This window comes from Lissotriton helveticus, chromosome 1_1 (genome assembly GCF_964261635.1).
Source record: "Lissotriton helveticus chromosome 1_1, aLisHel1.1, whole genome shotgun sequence".
Classification (NCBI taxonomy): Eukaryota; Metazoa; Chordata; class Amphibia; order Caudata; family Salamandridae; genus Lissotriton; species Lissotriton helveticus.
The window spans coordinates 1,315,505,396-1,315,529,087 of record NC_136057.1 but is presented as its reverse complement, the minus strand read 5'-3'; the positions used below and the strand labels follow the sequence as shown (position 1 = coordinate 1,315,529,087).

Below are 23,692 nucleotides of genomic sequence, written 5' to 3'. Positions count from 1 at the left end.
CCGTCCCTCAAGCACCGCAATCTCAGATTCCAAACGCACCACCTTCTCTTGGTTGCGCCGTTTCTCATCGGCCACAAGGGACAAGGTCTGACCTCGGATCACCGTCTTATAGGCTTCCCACAACGAAACCGGGGAGGAGACAGAACCCTCATTTTCTGCAAAGTAATAGTCTACACATTTGACCACCTCGGATCTGAGTCTAGGGTTCTGGAAGTGCCACGGATTGATCGGGGCGATACGGCCCCCGTCCCCAAACAAACGTCTAAGTGAAACCATATCGGGGAATGGTCCGAGATCCCCCTAGCCAAGTGTCTGATTTCACGCACCGAGGCCAACTGCACCATAGGCACGACAATATAATCAAGTCTCGAGAGACTTCCGTGAGCCCCCGAATGAAAGGTATACTGAAGTTGGCCAGGGTGCAGCTGCCTCCAACAATCGGCTAACCCAAAGGCATCAAGGAATTTCCCCAACCACAACTGCGATGCAGGGAGGAGCCGGGGGGGGCTACGATCACTCTCACCATTCGCCACTGAATTGAAATCGCCACCCAGCACAAGCAAGCCTTCGGGCAGGCCCAGAATGACCTTGCCCAAGTCAGCGAACGTGGTAGACTGCAGCCCAGGCGGAACATAAATAGACATTATGGCGATCAATTTCCCCTCCCATCTCCCGGTAATGCCAGCATAGCGGCCCCTATCATCTAACAGTGTGGTATCCACCTCCAAGGGAAGGGAATTCCTGACCAGGATACCAGCCCCCCTCGATCCCGAGGTGAAGCCGGAGTGCGCCACCAAACGATAGCCTCTCCTGTGCAAAGCGTGGCACGTGTTGCCCACCAAATGGGTCTCCTGAAGCAGGACCACATCCGGGGAGCACCTCTTCAAGTATTGCAGCACAATCCCACGTTTTATCCTGTCCCCAAGACCATTAACATTCCAGCTCAAAACCCTAAGCCCCCTACCCCCCATCCCTGAAGCAAACCGACCGCACTCCCCACCCCGAAACAGTCAAGTGAAAGCAAGTGATAAACAGAGCACAGCCTCGAAACAAACAAGAAGAAAAAAGCCCCCCCCACCCCCCAGGAACCCAACAGTGTCGAACCCCCCACCCTGCACCCCTGCGGTAGACCCAAAAGCCACCCCAACTTGCAGTGTGCCTGTCGCCCCATTAAACTAACCTACAGAAAGAGAGAAAGAAATCCCCAGAGGAGGAAGACCCCTCAGACCCCCCCACGCCCCTGGGCAGTCACATAATACTCAAAACACAGTCCGGCAGCCCCTGCGATGTAATCCGGCTCGCCAATGTGGACTCACTGCTCCTGGTCCTCCACTCCTCCCTCGGCCCCTCTCGAGTCTTCCGGGCCCTCGGTACGCTTCGGTAAAGTGTCCAACCAGTCACTCACCACCTCAGGGCGGTCGAAGAAAAAGGCACGCTCAGCATGTTCGATCCTCAGGCGGGCCGGGAAAAGCATGGCATACTTCAGTCCCAGGTCCCTGAGGCGCCTCTTCACGCCCGTAAAGCCCATCCTCTGTTTCTGGACAGCTTGCGTGAAGTCCGGATAGAAACTTATGGAAGCGTTCTCAAATTTAATGGGCCCAGTGCTTCGCGATGCCTGCAGGATAGCGTCTCTATCGCGAAAGTTAAATAGTCTAGCTATAATAGGCCGTGGAGTGGCACCCAGCTTCGGCTTGCCTCCCGGAACACGATGAGCCCTTTCGACCGCCAAAAATTTACTTAGGCCCTTCGCCGCCAGATGCTTCAACACGAGGTCCTCCACCAGGATATCAACAGGCATATCGGCAGAAGTCTCCGGGACACCAACGATGCGGACGTTGTTGCGCCTGGCCCGGCCCTCAAAATCCTCCAACCGATTGGCAAATAGGTCACAAGTGGTCCGGAGATTACGGACCGTGGTCTGGAGGTCCGAGACATCCGTGGTCAGACTAGCGGTCTTAAGATCAAGAGATTTGACCCGCTCGTTAGTTTTCCCAAGGTCCGCTCTGATAAGGGAAACATCAACCGCCACTGTGTCTATTTTAGCAGCCAGGGTTTCATACTGCTGGCCCATGCTGGATTGAATACTCGCAATGGCGCCCATCACGTCTTTCAGAGTAGGCTCCTCGTCATCAGGAGCACCGTCCCCAGCTTCCTCCAGGGCACCACTCGATCCGCCCGGGGAGCCCTTGGGTCGAGTAAAGCGATCAATGGTCTGAGATTGGGTGGCCCCCCCTCGGGATGAACCTCTTGCGCCGCGTCTCTCGACCACTGTCCTGCCCGCCATGACCGGGGAGAAACTCCAACTGAAATTGCGAAACTCGGACAAAACAGCCTCCGTCGCGGCAGGCGCCGAATTGCGAGTGAATAAGGGCACAGCACAAGCACCAGGCCGGCAGTGGCAGAGTAAGAACTCCAATCGGGAAGTGGGCTGGCACAAGGAGCAGAAACGAAACCGAATGCACACCAGGGGCAGAGGGCGTGGCCCACCAGCCGTTGTTGTTCGATTGCCACCTGGGTACCTCGGGGACTCGAGCCCCCGGTTGGCATACGTGGTAGGCCTCAAAGTTCAGGTCGCAGTAAGTTCAGCGTGCGACGGCCAAAACAAGTCACGAAAAGAGCGCTGGCATCAGCAGGGCGTCAATGAAAAGTATCCGTCATCAGAATCAGGATAGATGACAGGATAGTCGCCGGAGGTGGAAGGGGTCCCGGGAGCTCTTAGCTCACGCGTCCATCTTGGAATCGCGCGAAGCCCCTCCTCTAGAAACAAATTTGATGGGGCACAACTCTCCTGCACCCGACTGTCGCACTGCGTTTAAGGAAATCATTCCTTCGTGAAATTTTTCTTCCATAGTTACATCATTGTAGTCTGATTATCAATATTTATCAAAAATCTTCACTCGTGCATCTTCCTTAATTACATCACTGCGGAGACAGCATGTTTGTACTTCGAATTCATTTATTCATCATTTTAAAATACCAAACGCTGCCATTCTAGGCTTTAACGGAGGCATGTGAGAACAAACATGTTTCAACAGTGTTTTGAATGACATCAACGTGCTCCCAATGCATTTCGAATTTATTACAATTCTTGGTCAGGGGAATAACTGAAAATAAAATAAAGAAACAATTAAGCTAGCTGCTCGACCATTATACATATACATAAACTAATAACTTTGCCTCTGCCCTCAACCATAAAAAACTAAAAAACCGTCAGATATTAGCACTACACATAACTCTCCCTACGTGCTCAAACCCTTCCCTCTCCCAAAGCGTCAATCCCCATTTTTCTCAATATGTGCAGTGCATCACGACTCCCTCCCAGCTATACAATTCCCACTAAGCTACGAGTCACCCTTCTCATACATTTACCTTCTCTGTGCCGCAACCGGCAGCATAACCTCACTTCACTTCCTCATGGCAACAAATTCTTAATGTTTTTCCCTCCTGCTAGTGCCGTTTTTAAAGGGGAAAGTCTCACACCTGTGAGCAATCTAGCTGTAAACCACTCCACCCTTCCTCGTTATTTGAACGTGAACCATATCAGTAGACTTCATCTCCCATAATCCCCTACATCGTGATCAGAAGAAATATGCACACTCCAAATAAAAACCATCCCTTTAAAACCTCCAGTAACATAAAGAACATATTTCAGAAATAAAGAAACCATCAAAGTGCTACACTCGACCATTACGTCCGCCTTGAAAACTGTACACGAGCCCCCCAGCCTGAGTTGAAGTGGACCAACAATGTCCCTGTGTGCCCATGATCCACAAGACTTGCGTCCCCCTGTGGGTTCTCCCGTACTGGTCCCCAGTTCCTGTTTGCAGCCTCTTTTGAAAGTTACTGTTCAGGCCTCGAAAAATCATAAAAATGTTGCTAGGCCTGCAGGTCTAGTGACTTAAATAATCTAGTCGACCTATTTGGAATGCTCTTGAACAATAAACTGGTTTCAAATGATGTGATTGTGGGCAAATAATTTAATTAATTAAGCTGCCATTTGTTTCATTATCACATATGAGAGCACCTTCAATGTGCGAGTTCAGCATGTCTGCTGTACAAAAAACTCTTTTGTTTGATTTATTAGACTAAACTTTTTTTCCATATATAATACAAATCTAGCCACATATAGGATACACATGACTCCTGAATTGCCTCTAAGGGCCAGATGTACGACACACCAATTTACGACTCGCAAATTGGGTTGCATTTGCGACTCGCAATTTGCAACTCTCAAATTTGGATGTATAACAGTGTCTCAGACACTGTTAGCGATTTCGAATGGGGTCGTAAATTGCATGCCTCATGAATATTAATAAGGCTGTCGTAATTTGCAAACCCATTAGGAATGGCTAGCATTCACAGGGTTGGTGGCCTGCTGGGGTCAGTAGACCACCATGTCTGGGACTGCTTTTAAATAAAGCAGTCTTTTTTTTTAATGCAACCCATTTTCCGTAAAGGAAAATGGGATGCACTTAAAAAAGAAGACTGAAACATTTCAGTTTCATTTTTTTAAGGTCGGGCAGTGGTCCCTGGGGCCACTGCCTGCTCTTAAAAATATTTTCTCACATACTCACAAAGGGGAAGGGGGCCCCTAGGGACCCCTTCCTGTTTGCAAGTGGTTTACCATCTACTTGAAGTAGGTGTTAAACTGCAAGTGTTTTGCAACCCCAAATGCGGTCGCAAAACAATTGCACATGGCATGGTGACTCGCTATTAGGAAGGGACGTCCCTTCCTAATAGCGGGAGTTGCAAATTCTATTTTGCAAGTCAGTGACTCGCAAAATAGCATTTGTACATGCCATTGCCCTTTTTTGCGGTCGCAAGCGGGAGGATCTCCCGTTTGCGGCTGCATAAAAGGGTTGTACATCTGGTCCTTAGTTCAATAACAGCATTTTCATCAGGGCGGGGGAAGGAATTTTTCTCAAATCATGTTTTAAAACTATCACTTTTAATAAATACATAACTAAAGTATAAATTGGTATTACACTGTCATTTGTAATCAGCAGATTTTACATTGCAATGACTATAATCCGTCCCACTGACATGCAGCTTTACTGATAAAAATATATAGTGTACAAACAATACTGTTTGGTAAAAAGAGATTCTGCAAATATGTATCATTTGCAGATCACCAAGTGTAGTGTTCTGGTTTGTTTTGATACTCTTTCATTGCATCACACTTCCTAATTACAGCAAGCTGTGCTTTTGTAATTCCTGATATATTTTGGAATATTTGTAATATTAATTTACAGCTATTTATTTCAATGTTGTGTTAGAGAAAAATAAGTGACATCTTCAGACAGTTCACTTGACTAAAACCTGTAACTCTATTAAGAGAGAAAAAAAACTCGTTTTCCAAGCAGCAATTAGATAAAAGACAAACTGACATTTAAACTCTTTCTTTGAACAGACAGCTAATGTGTCAAGATAAAAACAAGATTAAATGGCATCTTTATTGCCAACTCACTTTCTGAATGAACAGAACACCTGTTCCTTTTTCAGCCTAAGTTTACTCTCCAGATGGGACTAGTAGGTGCTACACATAGCTCAACCAGCTATCCATCCTACAAAATACCCTATATGAGATACCAGATAGGTTTTTAAAGATGTGGATAGTGAACTGAGGAAGCTCCTTGGGACGGGAGTGGGCTCAAGGATAGCGTTAACCAAACTCCAAAGAAGTGTTTATGAAGGGGGTCTGGCAATTCCTGACATAAAAAAATATTATTGGGCCTCACAGATGGTAACAATCAATGACTAGCTATTTGCAGACAAAAATGAGCCAGCATACAGAGTAGAAAACCCAGTGATGAGACAGAGAGGCTACCCGAGAGCACTATAAACACGAATGCCCCCACATAAACAAGCGATGATACAAGCGTGGAGAGGAGCAACGAAATTCCTAGCGTGGGAAAATAGGTTAACAGAATGCACCCCACTATGGGATAGTGACATGTTACAATAGGTAGGCGAGCTACAGGGGTTTACTAAATGGAGACTATTCGACATAGCTCACCTAGGGGATGTGTGGAAGGGTTTGGCAATAATCCCATTTGAAGACCTACAGAAAGAATACCAGTTGGCAGACACAGAAAGATATAGATATATGCAATTAGGGCACAAACTCCGAAAATATATTCAAGAAGGGTAGCAACTACCAGAATATTCCTTGTTGTTAATGGACCCAATCTGAGACAAGGCAATCTCCTTAATATACAGGAACATAACTAATAACTTGCCTGATCTGTTGAGAGCCCTAAGGGAAGCTTGGGAAGGGGATTTAGGATTGCTAGAAGAGGATGTCTGGACGGAAGCAATACAAAGCCCCAGAGAGGTAACGGTCAGAGCGAGATGTCAGCAGGTCCAGCTCAGAATCTTGCACTGATCCTACTATACGAGAACACTGATGCACAAGTTAGGACGTAGTCTCTCCGATCAGTGCGCAAGGGGATGAAATGACAGTTATACCTTCTTCCACACCATTTGGAGATGCCCGATCAAACAGAAATACTGGGATGGGGTGACACAAACTATGTATCCAGCTGGAGATAGACACTTAATAAGCAAAAGTTGTAAGGTCAGAATTTACAAGGTTTTGTTTTACCAGGTTGCCAAATTTATATATTTGTTTATACAATATGCCCCACAGTTAAAAAACAATTCAAATTCATAGGAATGTTCTAGTGTTTTATTTTATTTATCAGCAAATTGTTTTTTTACAAGTCATGATATTTTAATAAAACCAATTTTAAAAACAATTAATCATCACTTTTTATTTCAAAACATACATTGTACATAATAAAAAGAAAGAAAAAACTGTTGACGCGGCGTTTCAGTGATAGAAAAGATCGTCACCTTCTTCAGGACAATAATTTCAAGTTTAAAAGAATCTGAATACAATATATAAAGACGGTATTAAAAACCAACCTATAGAAACATTCCTTTGTTCTATCGACTATTCATTCTATTACGCAACCTGGCAATATATGCCCATAGATATACAGTATACAACTTCTAGTATTCAAATCTGGCGATTAAAGATACTGTATTTTCGCCCTCATCTTTCAAAGTTTGTCATAATTACTTTGAATGTATTTTTATTATACTTGTATATATCTTTATACTGTTCTAATTCTGAAAAATACATTCCTTCATTTCCCCAATCATAATTTTGTGTAGTAGACTTGTCAACTTATCTACCACACACAGATTTCTTCATAAAAACAGTAATGTTTAAACATGTTGGTGTCATTTCTTTTTTACTTTAAACATCTATACGGTTAAACCAGACCATATTCACAAAACCTTTCTTTTGTTACATATAACATCATTGTATTTGGTAACCTGGAAATAAGTCCTTGGTAATGTTGTTTTTTAAATGATTTCAGGAGCGCAGGGGTTCTCTTTAAATTTGCTTGAAAAATATATAATCATCATTCTCACAAAAATATGTCTATCATCTATCAGTGAATTGCATCACATACCTGAGCTAGTACTTTGGAGACCCTTTCAATTGGCTTCAATAGAGGATGGATATTTTCTTCGGTAGGATCAATTTAGAAAAGTACAAGTGAGTACTGCAATGAAGAAAATTAATTTGTTTAATTCTTAAATTCCATTAAGTGATCCTATTATTAATATACCTTTTAAAAATTGTTAGAATATAATACATTCAAAGATTGTTAAGATACTTTTAAAGGATACCTATTTTTATGTACAGGGTTTCCACTATTTAAATAACCCTATTTTAAAAGAGCATTTTATTTGTTCAGAATGATTTTTGTATTTATTTGCTAGTTCCTAAGTTGATACTTTATTTCTGGCAAAATTGACCTTAATGTTGAATTTGTCTTTACAAATCGATCTCACATGGCTACCAATTTCTTGTTTTCATCATTAATCAGTTAAGATAAACTGCAAAGAAATATATTAAAAGAAAAAATATTATGGTGAAGAACTAATATAATTTTTCTAATTTGCTTGATCTTATTTCATCTTTTACCTTTGGATTATAGATGTTTTTGCTCAAGGCTGCTTCAAATGGGTATTAATTTCGCGTGTTCATCTTTGCTCAGTTTGATGAGCCAAAAACAGAGTTTTAAATGCAGTTATAGTTATGTTACTTTCCTATTTCTAATATACACCGCATTTTGTCCACATCTTACCTTAAATTAAAAAAAAAATTCTGCCAATGCTCCCACTGCTTTCTATTGTGGTGTGCGTCCCGGCTGATTAAAACTCTGGACCACGAAATCTAAAAGGTGGAACATAACTTGATGATTGAAGGTTCTAGTCTACTTATTACTGGTTACTTTTGAAAGTAAATGTACCCCTGATGTTCCTGCCGCAAAATCACTCACCTGAGGATAAGGGAGGCCGAGAGCAAACGTCCATCTTTCTGGCCTTCCAGATCGGATCTAAATGTTAGCTTGCTCCCTGGCTCCTTTTATCCTCTCCCTAATTGATTGCTGATTGCCTAATTGGAAAACCGTGTTAACCCTATGTCGACCAGCACTCAGTAATGTCCATGTTATAGATGCGGCCATCTTGTAATGTAGTTTCGAATTGAGAGATGCTGCGTTTTGCTATACATTGCGTTTAAATTATGGCATACTTCTACATTCTAAATTCGAAGTCATTCTCCTTCACAAGTTTGCTGTGTTGGCACTATCAGATGTTCCAGGAGTGTACGTACAAACTGATAATGGCTATAGTTAAAGCAGTGCAGGTGTGGTAAATTTTGAAACAACCCAGGGAAACTCAGAAGACTTGTTGGCAAGTATTTTACTGGGTCTGAAAAAAGAAATCAAGCACCACTTTGAAGTCTCAGAAGCAAATCAGGTAGACATACAAGCCTCCTGCCAGGAGTTAACCCAAAAACTAGATGAAGTTCTCCTCCGCACTAAGAAGTTAGAGGAAGAGGTGGTCATGGTGAAGCAGGATGTGACAAAGAACGCATCTGAGGTTTCTAAGTTAGCAAAACCAAACCTTAGAGGAAGATCTTGAGTGATTGGAAAACCATTCCCGAAGTAATAATTTGAGATTTCTGAACATTTCGGAAGCCGGGGATGGATCGGACATGAAGGCCTTCATCATCAAGTTGTTACGGAACACGATCCTGAGGACAAAGAAGAATATAAACATTGAGTACGTGTTAGACCTGTCTGGCCTTTTGCGTAGTCCCTCCAAGTTATTATTTATTTTGTCCCCTTTTTGCCCCTCATGCCCTTATTAATTTTTGTGTCCACTAGATTTTTCAAGGTGTTGGTCTAGGGGATAGGTGTTCTTTCACCCTCATAGCTTTTCACCTCAGGCCTAGAGGCCTTTTCTGACAGGAATATAGTTGGAGTCACAAAATGGTGGCTACCAACTGTACTAACTGCCAATCCTAGAACCTGTCCCATAGAGTAGAATAGGGCGTTCCAGAACCTTCTGGTCCCTTCTGGACCCCTGAGGGTCAGCCTATAAAAGGCGGAATGCTGGACGGCCATTTTGTCTTACTGGAGAGAGTCAGCTAGAGGACAGGCTGTAGCTGAAGGTGGGGGTAGGATAGTCAGAGGGTTGTCCTATTGATTCACCACCATTCCTCCCTTGGGTTACCTGACCTGACCCTGCTGATTTAGATGGCTGGAGACCCTGGGCGCCTGACCAACCCCTAGTCTAGAAATACAGGGGTGTGAAGAGGAGAAGGAGACTGCGGTGCTGCGGAGCGCAGTCCTCTGCCCAGTAGAGAGACTTTTATTGAGCAGTGCTTAGAAGAAGAAGGGTTAATCTTTGTGGCCCCTTGTGCAGTTGTCAACTGAATCCTGCCCCTGGTTGCCGTGACTTTCCCCTAGCAACAGAATCCCCCGGAGTTTCATCACTTACTCGCTGTGGCTGTATCTGTCTGTGGAGAGGGGCCAACCTTTGGAGGGGCGGACGCAGACTGAACCTGAGCAGGGTTACCCCCGAGCCAGCGCCTGGTGAGCAGCGCAAGATCAGCGCTGTGGTCGCTGGTAATGTGAGTAGGGGAGAAAGGTAGCGAGGCATCGCTTGTCACAGAAGCAGCCCTGTAGTGCTTACCCCGGTCCCGGAGTGTGAGGAGAGCGAGGGGAGGCGCTAACGCGAGAGCGCGATCTCCAGTGTGGAGACACTGTTCCCTCGCGCATGCCCCGTTGAGCCGCCGGGCTCTGTGAGGCGGAGCCGGCTGAGAAATAGAAGCGGAAGCGGCGCTTTCCTGCGCAGGTCAGCCTCGGCGGTGCCTGCCCGTGATTGTGTGGCCTGAAGCTGTGGAACCGGCAGCGGTATCGTCCGTTAATTAAGGGAATTGGTATCCCCGCTTTTCCCCGCGCCAGCACCGAGTGAGCAGCTGGCTGGGCGGGAAGTAGCGGACTCGGCAGCTGGGACTTCTGTGGAGCTTCAGATTAACAGCGACACGTGGAGACCTGGGAGGCATCGTCTCCACGTTACAGTAAGGAGAGCGTGGGGAAGGAGGGAAGACTGAGCCCTAGGAATTGACCTCCTCTACTCGAGAAGCAGAGGGGAGGGGTCCTTAAGAGTTCTGACAGAGAAGGGGGAAAGTGGTACTAGAGCTGACAAAGAAGTAACTTAAGCTCTGGTCATTCTTCCTCAACCGTGATACAAGCGGTGGGGAGTAGCCTGAGGAAACAAACTGCAAAGAGAGCGCTGATGGTGCCTGTTGTTTAAGTAAAGGTTCAAGTTCCTCATTGAGGCTGCTGGTGTCTATGTAGAATTCTGGTATATGTGAAACCTCTCAGCAACTGTGTACCTGATGGGGGTTAGAGGTGCGGTGGGAGAAAAGTTTAGGGCACCTCATTGAAGTCAAATCTAATCAATCCTGGAGTCTAATTAAATGTACTATGGATGTTGATTAATGATATAAGTTAGCATTTCTGAAGGTATGGCTACTGATTTCATGTCAACTGTATGTACTGAGCTGTGATTTTTCCAAAGACATAAGAGTAATATTAATTCTCCTGACGGAATGTATAATACTAAATTGTGAATACTAAGAATAGGAGAACAGAAAGTATTTTTATAAACCAGCTCTTATTTTTCCATACATTGGTGTAGCGTCATTTTTGTGTGTTATTGCGTTGATTTACTGCTGGGTGGTCTGCAACCTTCACATCTGTGCCTTTAGTGAATGTGTCTTACCCTAGGCCAGGCTACCCTAGGTGACCTGACATCCCAGGTTCCAACAAGTTGGTGTCTAGCGGTGGGATCCTGACTGTGGTTGCAGCTACTCAGTAGTAATTGAGCGTAATTCACTAGACTACACCAGGAGTTTTCTCCTAGCGGCCCTCCTAATTTTTACTTTTGTTTTTCCAAATTTGTTCCTGGTGGTGGGGCGGAGGTAGCTTCAGGTTGCCCTTGCAACTCAAATTTCCTTGTGTGTATAACTTGGTATTGCCTATTGTAAAATGGAATTTGCACTAGAAAACCTAGATACCTATTCTGTGGCTCAGCTGAAAGATTTCTGCCAGAAAATGGGGGTATTTTTTAAGCATGGTGCCAAGAAGGGGGAACTCCAGACCAGTCTAAGGGCTTGGGTGGAAGCACGCAAAGAAGGGAAGGAAGAGGATGAGGGGACAGACCGGGACCCGGTTGTGGAGATAGATGGATTATTCCACTCTGAGGGGGAAAACCTACTCCCAGGACCAGGGTCCTACTCCAGGAAAGGCAGTAGTGTCTCCGGGGGAGGCTTAACCGAAGCAGAGCTCGCTGACAGGAGGGAAAAGAGGCAATTAAAATGGGAGTTGGCTAAGCTGGAGCAGGAGAAGGAAGAGAAGAGGATGGTTCATGAGTTCAGGTTGAAAGAGTTGGAACTCCAGGCCCTGCAAAGGGGGCCCTCTCCTGTAATAAATGGTGGCAGCGAATCCAAAGAAACAGCTAGGGAGTCCAGACCCTATTTGCCAAAAGACCTTATTGCTAGCTTTAGTCAGGGAGATGACATAGCCAAGTGGTTGGCTGCCTATGAGGTCTCCTTAAGAGCCCATGGGGTGCAGGAGAAGCACTGGGGGGGCGGTTTGTATAGGTACATGCCTCCTACTGGTCGGGACACCTTGCTGGCCCTGGAACCAGAGGAGCAAACCAACTACCCCATCATGAAGCTAGCATTGGTAAAGAAGTTTGGGCTTACCCCAGAAAGGTATCGCCAGAAGTTCAGGGGGAGCCACAAGTTAAGCACTCAGAACTGGGTGGACTTCCTTGATTATGCAAGAAAGGCATTAGAGGGCTGGGTAAAGGGCAGTGAGGTGAAGGACTATGAGGGGTTGTATGATCTATTTTTGAAAGAGCACCTCCTTGAGAAATGCTTTCCCGAGCTGCGCCAACACCTAGTGGACAGCAAGCTGACCAATCCCCGGAAGCTTGCAGAGGAGGCGGACATCTGGGCAAGTACCCGGGTGTCCTCAAAGGGGACTGGAGGGGATTCCCAAAAGGCCGGACAGGGCGCCCCCCCAGAAGAAGGAGGGGGGAGATAAAAAAAAAGGGAGTTCTCTAAAGGTCCCCAAAACAATTTCCAAGGAAAGGGAACAGGTTTCACCCCTAAGGCAAACCCGCCCAGAAACCCTAATCCTGGCCAAAGCCAGCAGCCAAGGGTTCTCCACTGTTTTGAGTGTGGTGGTGTTGGACATTATAAGGGAGATGTCAGATGCCCAAAGAGACCACCCCCTCCCACCGGAGGAAAACCACCGGGAGTAGCTAGTGTAGCGCTCGGGGAGGAGTTGCCCTTAGATAAGGGAGGTGAGTGGGCGGGTGTCACCTTAGTGTCCCTGGGAGAACGGGAGATGGTTCCTAAGATCCAGGTGCCCCCAAATACTGCAAAGTATGGGCAATGGGTCACCATCAATGGCCAGAGAGGGGAGGCTCTGAGAGATACAGGAGCCAGTATGACTATGGTGAGAAGTCAACTGGTGTCTCCAGAGCAGGTGGTTCCCCATGTACTCCACCCCGCCGCGATGGCTGACGGCAGAATGGGCCACTATCCAGTGGCTGAGGTTCCCTTTGAGTGGGAAGGGGTTGCAGGTTCACTTCGAGTTGCCGTAAGCCCTGCCGTGCCAGTTGATTGTCTGCTGGGAAATGATATGGAGCACAACACTTGGAGAGAGGTGGAATACCGGACGCACTCTGCGATGCTGGGTACACCTGACTGGGCCTGTGTGAGCACACGGTCTGCGACTACCCGAAGAGGGAGTTCGCCTGGGTTGGAGCCTGGAACAATGGCCCAACCCGCTGCCAAAAAGGGACAGACCCGGAGACAGGAAGAGCCTGCTTCGGCTTCCACACCCCATGTGACAGATCGGCCACCTGCGGTGGTGGACCAGGAGTCCGTGGAGGGGGAGGTAGACTCTCTGGAGGATTTACCCATCCCTGCTGAGTGGCATGTGGAGGGAGGACCTACCAGAGAGGAATTCTGTAAGGGGCAGAGGGAGTGCCCTACCCTTGAGGGACTGAGGCGTCAGGCTGAAGCCCAGGCAGCAGGTGATGCTACGGGACACCACCATATTTACTGGGAGGATGGACTCCTCTACAGTGAACCCAAGGTACCCTTACCTGGCTCATCAAGGGCCTTGGTAGTCCCGCAGCAATACCGAGCCTTTCTGCTGGAATTGGCCAATTGCAATACCCTTGGCAGGACACTTAGGCCAGGACAAGACCTTTGCTCGGCTTTTCCTCCACTTTTACTGGCCTCAGATGAAAGTGGCGTCCAACACTTACTGTCGGACATGTGTATCCTGCCAGGCCAGTGGGAAAACAGGGGTAAAGCTGAAAGCTCCCCTGGAACCACTTCCCAGTCGTTAGCACCCCCTTTGAAAAGGTGGGCATCGACATTGTAGGGCCATTGGATCCACCAACAACAGCTGGTCACCGGTTTATCCTGGTTCTGGTGGATCATGCCACACGGTATCCAGAGGCCATTCCTCTGAGGACTGTAACTGCACCTGTGGTGGCTAGGGCCCTGATGGGGATCTTTACCCGAGTGGGATTCCCCAAGGAAGTTGTGTCCGACAGGGGGACCAACTTTATGTCAGCTTACATGCGGGCGATGTGGAAGGAGTGTGGAGTGACTTACCGGTTCACCACTCCTTATCACCCCCAGTCGAATGGACTGGTAGAGAGGTTCAATAAGACCCTGAAGGGCATGATAAGAAGTCTGCCTGAGAGCCTACGGAGAAAATGGGACGTCCTCCTGCCCTTTTTGCTGTTTTCCTACCGAGAAGTGCCGCAGAAGGGAGTGGGCTTCAGCCCTTTTGAACTGTTGTACGGACACCCTGTGCGTGGACCTCTCAGCCTGGTGAAGGATGGAGGGGAAAAGTCTCCCAGAAAACCTCCTCAGGATGTGGTGAGCTACGTGCTGGCCTTTCGGAGCCAAATGGCAAAGTTGTGGAAGCAAGCTTCTGACAACTTGGAGGCCAGCCAGGCAGTAATGAAGGAATGGTACGACCACAATGCTCACCCGGTGGAGTTGGAGCCTGGCCAGAAAGTGTGGGTGATGGAACCTGGAGAGCTAAGTGCCCTTCAAGATCGTTGGACAGGCCCATTTGAAGTGTTGGAAAAGAAGGGTATGGCCACTTACTTGGTGGATCTTAAGACCCCTCGACAGCCCCTTCGGGTGCTGCATGCCAATCGCCTCAAACCCCACCATGAGAGGCCAGAGGTCATCCTGATGATGGTGACTGATGGTGCCGAGGAAGCAGAAAGCGAGCCTCTCCCTGATCTCTTCTCGTCCCAAGAGAAGGATGGGTCGGTGGAGGGAGTGATTCTCTCCCCATCCCTAACTCCTGAGCAGCGAGAGGATTGCCGCCAGGTATTGGAGCAGTACTCTTCGTTGTTCTCCCTTGTCCCGGGAAGAACCCACCTCTGTACCCATGATGTGTACACAGGGGACAGCCCACCAGTGAAGTCGAAGACCTACCGGCTGTCCGACAAGGTGAAGGCTAGCATCCATGGAGAGGTTGCCAAGATGCTAGAGCTGGGAGTCATAGAACCTTCCAACAGCCCTTGGTCCCGTCCGGTGGTGCTAGTGCCAAAAGCCGCTCCACCAGGCACCACACCAGAACTGAGGTTCTGTGTGGATTACCGAGGACTGAACTCAGTTACAAAGACTGATGCTCATCCGATCCCTAGGGCGGATGAATTAATTGACCGGCTAGGAGCTGCCCAATATCTAAGTACCTTTGACCTCACTTCAGGGTACTAGCAGATCTCCTTGACAGATGGAGCAAAGGAAAGGTCAGCCTTCTCCACGCCTGAGGGACACTTCCAATTTTGCGTAATGCCCTTTGGGCTCAAAAATGCCCCTGCCACATTTCAGCGGCTGGTGAACCAGGTCCTCTCTGGAATGGAGAGTTTCTCTGCTGCTTACCTGGATGACATTGCTGTCTGCAGTAGTAGTTGGGAGGACCATTTGCAACATTTGCAAGCAGTTCTCCAGGCCCTGAAACAAGCTGGATTGACCATCAAAGCCAGCAAATGCCAGATTGGGCAGGGGTCGGTTGTGTACCTTGGACACTTGGTGGGTAGGGGGTCAGTGCAGCCCCTGCAGGCAAAGATTGAGGCAATCATGGCCTGGGAACCCCCCAAGACACAGACTGAGGTCCGAGCTTTCCTGGGCCTCACAGGCTACTACCGTCGCTTTGTGAAGGGATATGGCACTATTGTAGCGCCCCTCACAGAGCTCACCTCAAAGAAACAACCTCGACGGGTAGTTTGGACGAAAGCTTGTCAGCAAGCTTTTGAGAAACTGAAGCAGGCAATGTGTGCAGCACCGGTCCTGAGGGCCCCAGACTTCTCCAAGGAGTTCATTGTCCAGACAGATGCATCAGAACATGGCATTGGGGCAGTGTTATCGCAACTAAATGAAGAGGGCCTGGATCAGCCTATGGTCTTCTTATCCAGGAGACTGCTTCCCCGGGAACAGAAGTGGAGTGCAATTGAGAGGGAAGCTTTTGCGGTGGTGTGGGCTCTGAAGAAGCTGCGGCCATACCTGTTTGGCTCGCACTTCCTGGTTCAGACTGACCATCGCCCCCTTCGTTGGCTAATGCAGATGAAGGGGGAGAATCCCAAGCTGTTGAGGTGGTCCATCTCCCTTCAGGGAATGGACTTCCGGGTGGAACATCGGCCTGGAGTGGACCACGCCAATGCAGATGGTCTCTCCAGGTATTTCCGCCTTAGTGATGAGGACTCCCAAGGGGTTGGGTAGTTCTCCCCACTTTCAGCTGGGGGGGACGTGTGTTAGACCTGTCTGGCCTTTTGCGTAGTCCCTCCAAGTTATTATTTATTTTGTCCCCTTTTTGCCCCTCCTGCCCTTATTAATTTTTGTGTCCACTAGATTTTTCAAGGTGTTGGTCTAGGGGATAGGTGTTCTTTCACCCTCATAGCTTTTCACCTCAGGCCTAGAGGCCTTTTCTGACAGGAATATAGTTGGAGTCACAAAATGGTGGCTACCAACTGTACTAACTGCCAAACCTAGAACCTGTCCCATAGAGTAGAATAGGGCGTTCCAGAACCTTCTGGTCCCTTCTGGACCCCTGAGGGTCAGCCTATAAAAGGCGAAATGCTGGACGGCCATTTTGTCTTACTGGAGAGAGTCAGCTAGAGGACAGGCTGTAGCTGAAGGTCGGGGTAGGATAGTCATAGGGTTGTCCTATTGATTCACCACCCTTCCTCCCTTGGGTTACCTGACCTGACCCTGCTGATTTAGATGGCTGGAGACCCTGGGCGCCTGACCAACCCCTAGTCTAGAAATACAGGGGTGTGAAGAGGAGAAGGAGACTGCGGTACTGCGGAGCGCAGTCCTCTGCCCAGTAGAGAGACTTTTATTGAGCAGTGCTTAGAAGAAGAAGGGTTAATCTTTGTGGCCCCTTGTGCAGTTGTCAACTGAATCCTGCCCCTGGTTGCCGTGACTTTCCACTAGCAACAGAATCCCCCGGAGTTTCATCACTTACTCGCTGTGGCTGTATCTGTCTGTGGAGAGGGGCCAACCTTTGGAGGGGCGGACGCAGAGTGAACCTGAGCAGGGTTACCCCCGAGCCAGCGCCTGGTGAGCAGCGCAAGATCAGCGCTGTGGTCGCTGGTAATGTGAGTAGGGGAGAAAGGTAGCGAGGCATCGCTTGTCACAGAAGCAGCCCTGTAGTGCTTACCCCGGTCCCGGAGTGTGAGGAGAGCGAGGGGAGGCGCCAACGCGAGAGCGCGATCTCCAGTGTGGAGACACTGCTCCCTCGCGCATGCCCCGTTGAGCCGCCGGGCTCTGTGAGGCGGAGCCGGCTGAGAAATAGAAGCGGAAGCGGCGCTTTCCTGCGCAGGTCAGCCTCGGCGGTGCCTGCCCGTGATTGTGTGGCCTGAAGCTGTGGAACCGGCAGCGGTATCGTCCGTTAATTAAGGGAATTGGTATCCCCGCTTTTCCCCGCGCCAGCACCGAGTGAGCAGCTGGCTGGGCGGGAAGTAGCGGACTCGGCAGCTGGGACTTCTGTGGAGCTTCAGATTAACAGCGACACGTGGAGACCTGGGAAGCATCGTCTCCACGTTACAGTAAGGAGAGCGTGGGGAAGGAGGGAAGACTGAGCCCTAGGAATTGACCTCCTCTACTCGAGAAGCAGAGGGGAGGGGTCCTTAAGAGTTCTGACAGAGAAGGGGGAAAGTGGTACTAGAGCTGACAAAGAAGTAACTTAAGCTCTGGTCATTCTTCCTCAACCGTGATACAAGCGGTGGGGAGTAGCCTGAGGAAACAAACTGCAAAGAGAGCGCTGATGGTGCCTGTTGTTTAAGTAAAGGTTCAAGTTCCTCATTGAGGCTGCTGGTGTCTATGTAGAATTCTGGTATATGTGAAACCTCTCAGCAACTGTGTACCTGATGGGGGGTTAGAGGTGCGGTGGGAGAAAAGTTTAGGGCACCTCATTGAAGTCAAATCTAATCAATCCTGGAGTCTAATTAAATGTACTATGGATGTTGATTAATGATATAAGTTAGCATTTCTGAAGGTATGGCTACTGATTTCATGTCAACTGTATGTACTGAGCTGTGATTTTTCCAAAGACATAAGAGTAATATTAATTCTCCTGACGGAATGTATAATACTAAATTGTGAATACTAAGAATAGGAGAACAGAAAGTATTTTTATAAACCAGCTCTTATTTTTCCAAACATTGGTGTAGCGTCATTTTTGTGTGTTATTGCGTTGATTTACTGCTGGGTGGTCTGCAACCTTCACATCTGTGCCTTTAGTGAATGTGTCTTACCCTAGGCCAGGCTACCCTAGGTGACCTGACATCCCAGGTTCCAACAGTACGAAATTCAAAAAGCTCATAGAAAGCCTTTCCGTCACAACCCCCACAAGGTTAAACCCAGGAAGATCCTTGTGAATTTCCTCTCCTATACCATCAAGGAGGAGATTCTCAGCGGGCCCTAAACAAGCATTGGCATAGCCAATAAGTCTCGCCTTTGGGACCTTATAAGTGTTTAGCCATGCAACAGTTGATGTTGTTGTACCAAGGATATTGTGCTGCATAACCAAACACTTATAAGGTCCCAGAAGCGAGACCTATTGGCTATGCCAATGCTTGTTTTCCTTGACTTTAAGCCATGTTGCACAGCAGCGTGTGCTGTTTTGTATCAGGTCGTATAAACTTTGACAAAGGCAATAGATCTCACATAGGCGAACGGCACATTTAATATAAATCTTAAGCATGGGAATAAATATGTATTTATCTGGAATCAAAGAACTGTAGAAAAATATTGGTGTAGGTTAACAGGACAGGTAACAGCTGCACTGTTGAAATAGACCTACAAATCCATGTGTGTTAATACCCTGAGCTCTGGCAAGTAACACTTTAATTCAGTCTGACATAAACACTTTCCATATATCCACTCCATTAAAAAAATCCTGTATCTCTACATGTTTATTAATTTTTTCTTTATTCTGCAGTTGTATATAGCTCAACCAATTGGGCTGCACAGTACATGGTCGGGGAACATGCGGTTGGTATGGCATTGCCCTTGGTTATAAATCACTAACTTTTAATGTTGGCCTGAGCATTTTTGCAGCAGAGTGTGTGGCTTCTGGCATTTCTTGTATGTTGTCCGTTTACCACACGCAAGATGCAATTTGCCCCCGGTAAACTACTGTTGCATATCTACACCCTACAAATCACCTGCACATTCAAACCTGCTTTTCACAATTATATTTCGGGGCCAGTTTTATATAGCAATAACATCACTCAAAGGTACTGAAGCACTTGATAGCACCACCACTTACTGTACAATATATTGCCTTTCTCAATAAACAAATCATAACACTTAATGGACATTCTTTAACTTATATTGCACAACTGCTCACCAAGCTAAACCTTACAATAACAAAAAAAGATTATTATTAATCACATAGGGCGAATCCTATCGCATTTGCCAATGCTTGTTCTTTTAAACGGACCCCCTTAATGGCGGAAACCCTCGAAGCCACAAGCCTGGAGATATCAGACTTGGACGCACACCTCCACTGACTAGCTGACATGTCATAAAGCCAGAAGACATCTCAAGCTCATTGTCCGTCGCACGCGTGGAGGATGCAAAAAGCACTGGTCTGAGGGCAGACATGAAACTAACACAAATGGATACCTGTACTGGTGTCGCAGTTGGAATGGGTGGCCAAAAGGAGGGCCTGGCCCACCTGTCCATCCCCTCTACGCATGTTCACAGTATACAAGACAGTGCAAACGCCCTACTGCCTGGCAGGCAGTTTCAACCAGGCCAGTTGACTCCTTGTCTCTCCCATTATAAAATAAAAAGTTCACACAAAAGTCCCAGAACGCAAGTGGGAAAACTGTCAGAGGTAAAGGTAGTAGAATAATTGCCTCCCACAACCACCTCAGTAGCTTTGCTACCATTTTCAGGTAACTTCTAGACCTTAATATTGCCATGAGGTGTAATTTCTGAAATGTGTCTAATTACACTGGTGTACTCCACCGTGAACAAGTGAAAAAACAAAGTGTCAAGTATAAGGCATTGAAACGTCACACAAACATAACCCACATGAAAATGTTGCAAGTGTACCCAATTAGAAACAAGCTGTACAAAGGGAAGTTGCTATGTATCCCATACAATATGGCCAGCCATGCACACTGCACAGGGATCGCCATTTCCTTTTGATGTATTCGCGCTAGGTCAACACTTGGGTGTAACTGTAAGTGCAAAGGGGATTCCTCCTTCCATAGGCTTGAGCTTGAAGCAGAAGGGACGTGGGGGCCAACCTGGAGAATGTAAGGCCCCAAGTGGAGCCATGATCCGTACACAGGTACAGGGCCAGGACCGCCATAGGCATGTTGATAGCTCAGTGGGTGATACAGCAAGCCCGCTGGAGATAACTATTCGTATCCCTCCTGTATTTAATGGGCACTCGATACGAACAGCTAAACTCGTGTGCACGAATGGAATACGCGCAGGAGAATGAAGAGGTTGGAAATTGGTGTGGGAGCACCCTGCTTCACCTCTCAGCAGAGTCGCCCCTGGGCATCATGGTAGATGCAGTTCAGATTGACAAGCGAGTACACTTGGAAAGTCTTGAGTGTTTCACCAGGTGGGTGCAGATTAGTGCTGGCCATCTCTGACTTTACAGGCCCCAGGATCACAGCCCTGTAAGAGATGGACAATAAAGCACGCCCTTCTTTTAGATGAGGGGGTGGTGATTGCCTTCAAAAAGGCTGCATCAGAATACTTCATTAATAACAAAGACACTGCCTCCTCTGGATTAGTATGGGACACCTTTAACCGCTACCGCGCTACCGCGTTTTCCCGCTGTGCCCTAATTTTTGAAAAACGCGCGGTTTGTGACAAAGCCAGCTCGTCATCCGCGTAGCGCAGGTAACGCCCATGACGAGCTGGCTTTGTCATCAGCGCGGAAGGGGTTAAGGCATCTATACAGGGGGTCTAAAAAAGTCTTGGCTGTGCCAAACAATTCAATGAAGGTTGAGCGACTGCACTCCTTCCCTTTTACAATTACTCTTATGTTCCAGCTCATGCGATGAAATGCGTGCGAACAGTAACCGTGTGACGCCTGTTCACGGCTAAGTTAGAAACAAATTTGATGGGGCACAACTCTCCTGCACCCGACTGTCGCACTGCGTTTAAGGAAATCATTCCTTCGTGAAATTTTTCTTCCATAGTTACATCATTGTAGTCTGATTATCAATATTCATCAAAAATCTTCAATCAGGCATCTTCCTTAATTACATCAGTGCGGAGACAGCATGTTTGTACTTCGAATTCATTTATTCATCATTTTCAAATACGAAACGCTGCCATTCTAGGCTTTAACGGAGGCATGTGAGAACAAACATGTTTCAACAGTGTTTTGAATGACATCAACGTGCTCCCAATGCATTTCGAATTTATTACAATTCTTCGTCAGGGGAATAACTGAAAATAAAATAAAGAAACAATTAAGCTAGCTGCTCGACCATTATACATATACATAAACTAATAACTTTGCCTCTGCCCTCAACCATACAAAACTAAAAAACCGTCAGATATTATCACTACACATAACTCTCCCTACGTGCTCAAACCCTTCCCTCTCCCAAAGCGTCAATCCCCATTTTTCTCAATATGTGCAGTGCATCACGACTCCCTCCCAGCTATACAATTCCCACTAAACTACGAGTTACCCTTCTCACACATTTACCTTCTCTGTGCCGCAACCGGCAGCATAACCTCACTTCACTTCCTCATGGTAACAAATTCTTAATGTTTTTTCCCTCCTGCTAGTGCCGTTTTTAAAGGGGAAAGTCTCACACCTGTGAGCAATCTAGCTGTAAACCACTCCACCCTTCCTCGTTATTTGAACGTGAACCATATCAGTAGACTTCATCTCCCATAATCCCCTACATCGTGATCAGAAGAAATATGCACACTCCAAATAAAAACCATCCCTTTAAAACCTCCAGTAACATAAAGAACATATTTCAGAAATAAAGAAACCATCAAAGTGCTACACTCGACCATTACGTCCGCCTTGAAAATACATGTAAAAAGCATTAAAGGAAAACAAACTATACTGTCCCCGCAGAAGTGTATAAAATTCTAATAGAGGAAATTCCCCCTGTTTAGGAAAACTTGATTCATACGGTATATATGGGGGAGACACAGGTTCCAGAATCATGGAGACAGGCCTCCATAGTCTTGATCTTAAAACCAGCCAAGGGAAAGCAGAGTCGTATCGACCGATATCCCTGCTAAATGCAGACTATAAAATCTTTGTTAGCATTTTAGCGTGTAGGCTGGCTAAACTAGCTCCGCAGCTCAACCAAGAGAGGCAGATCCATGAATTGACCCAGCAGCTAATTGGTAATATTGACCTAGCTACATCAAGGTCGGTCCCCTTGGCAGTAGTTACATTGAATGCCGGAAATGCCTTTGATCGTGTTTGTTGGGAATATCTATGGGAATTATTGGAGGTTATGGTTATGGGGTTTGGGCCACGTTTTGTAACAACACTAAAATCCTTATATCATCGTACAACAGCTAGGATCCTCCTCCATGGCTCCCTCACTAGGAGTTTCCCGATTTTTAGAGGGACGCCACAGGGGTGCCCTATCTCACCATTATTGTTCGATATGTATATCGAACCATTTGCCCAGATGCTTCGCCAGGATGATCATGTTATTGATTTCTGTGCAGGTGCTAATGTAAAGAAAATCGCGCTGCATGCAGATGATCTTGTAATCTACACAGCAGATCCGATTTTAACGATCCCTAGGGTGGAATTGTTAGCTAAAGAGTTCTGGGCGTTTTCGGGTTATTTGGTAAATAACAAAAAAAACGGGATACTGTGTTGGAATATCCCAGATTGGAAGGGAGGTGTTCAGAGAGCGAGATCAGGTAACTTGGAATAGGCATTATTAATTCATTAGATGGAATTCCTTAGCTCAATCTGGAGAGGGTAGCTAAGGAAATCGAGAAAACCCTTGGCAGATGGAAGAATTTGCCCTTGTCATTATATGGAAGACTAAATTTAATTAAAATAGTGCCACTACCCAAGCTGACATTTCTTTTTAATTGTATCCCTCTCACTTTCCCCAAAGGCATGATTGATAAACTACAGGGGAAATTGGGTAGTTTCGTCTGGGCAGCTAGGGGAACAAGGCTGTCTTGGAAAAATTGATACTTAAATTGGGAAAAGGTGGGCTGGCCCTTCCGGATTTAACACTATACTGCATGGCCTTTTAGTTCAAAAACTGTAGAATCCTCCTAGGCAAACCGGGGCCCCTGGAATTGGGTGGGATATTGGAGGAAATGGTTAAGAAGTGGGGCTCAAAAGGGTTTCTCTATAGGTTTGGGGCAAGAACATTAAAAAAAAAGTCAGACCAAGACGCTTAAGGCAGCACTTACCTTATGGGTAGGGATAAGAAATGTATTTGGAATGGGTTACTTTTCGGATGGTGCACCAATATAGGACTCACCAGGCATGCCAGAGTGCCTTCAAGACCAGTTAAATATCCCAGTAAGGAGGGCGGGAATTGAAATGTGCAGGGTTCTCCTGGTGATGAAGGAGGTGGTGCCATGGGAAATCTTGATAGCAAAGACGGGCGTTTCCCTCTCAAGTTTCAAATACCTGCAGTTGCTATCTTGGGTGGAGGCTAACAGAAGGGAGATCGGTGGAGTCTGGGACATCGCAAAGAAATTACAGAATGAGGC

General features: G+C 46.9%; 1 long non-coding RNA gene across 1 annotated transcript in view; it reads right to left on the bottom strand.

The window, feature by feature from the left end:
- Positions 1–6,673: 6,673 nt before the first annotated feature.
- Positions 6,674–23,692, bottom strand: part of LOC144823300 (uncharacterized) — a 106,552-nt gene continuing 89,533 nt past the window's right edge. Inside the window, exon 3 of the long non-coding RNA XR_013608763.1 lies at positions 6,674–9,118. This is a non-coding gene — a long non-coding RNA (uncharacterized LOC144823300). The remainder of the gene's footprint in view (positions 9,119–23,692) is intronic.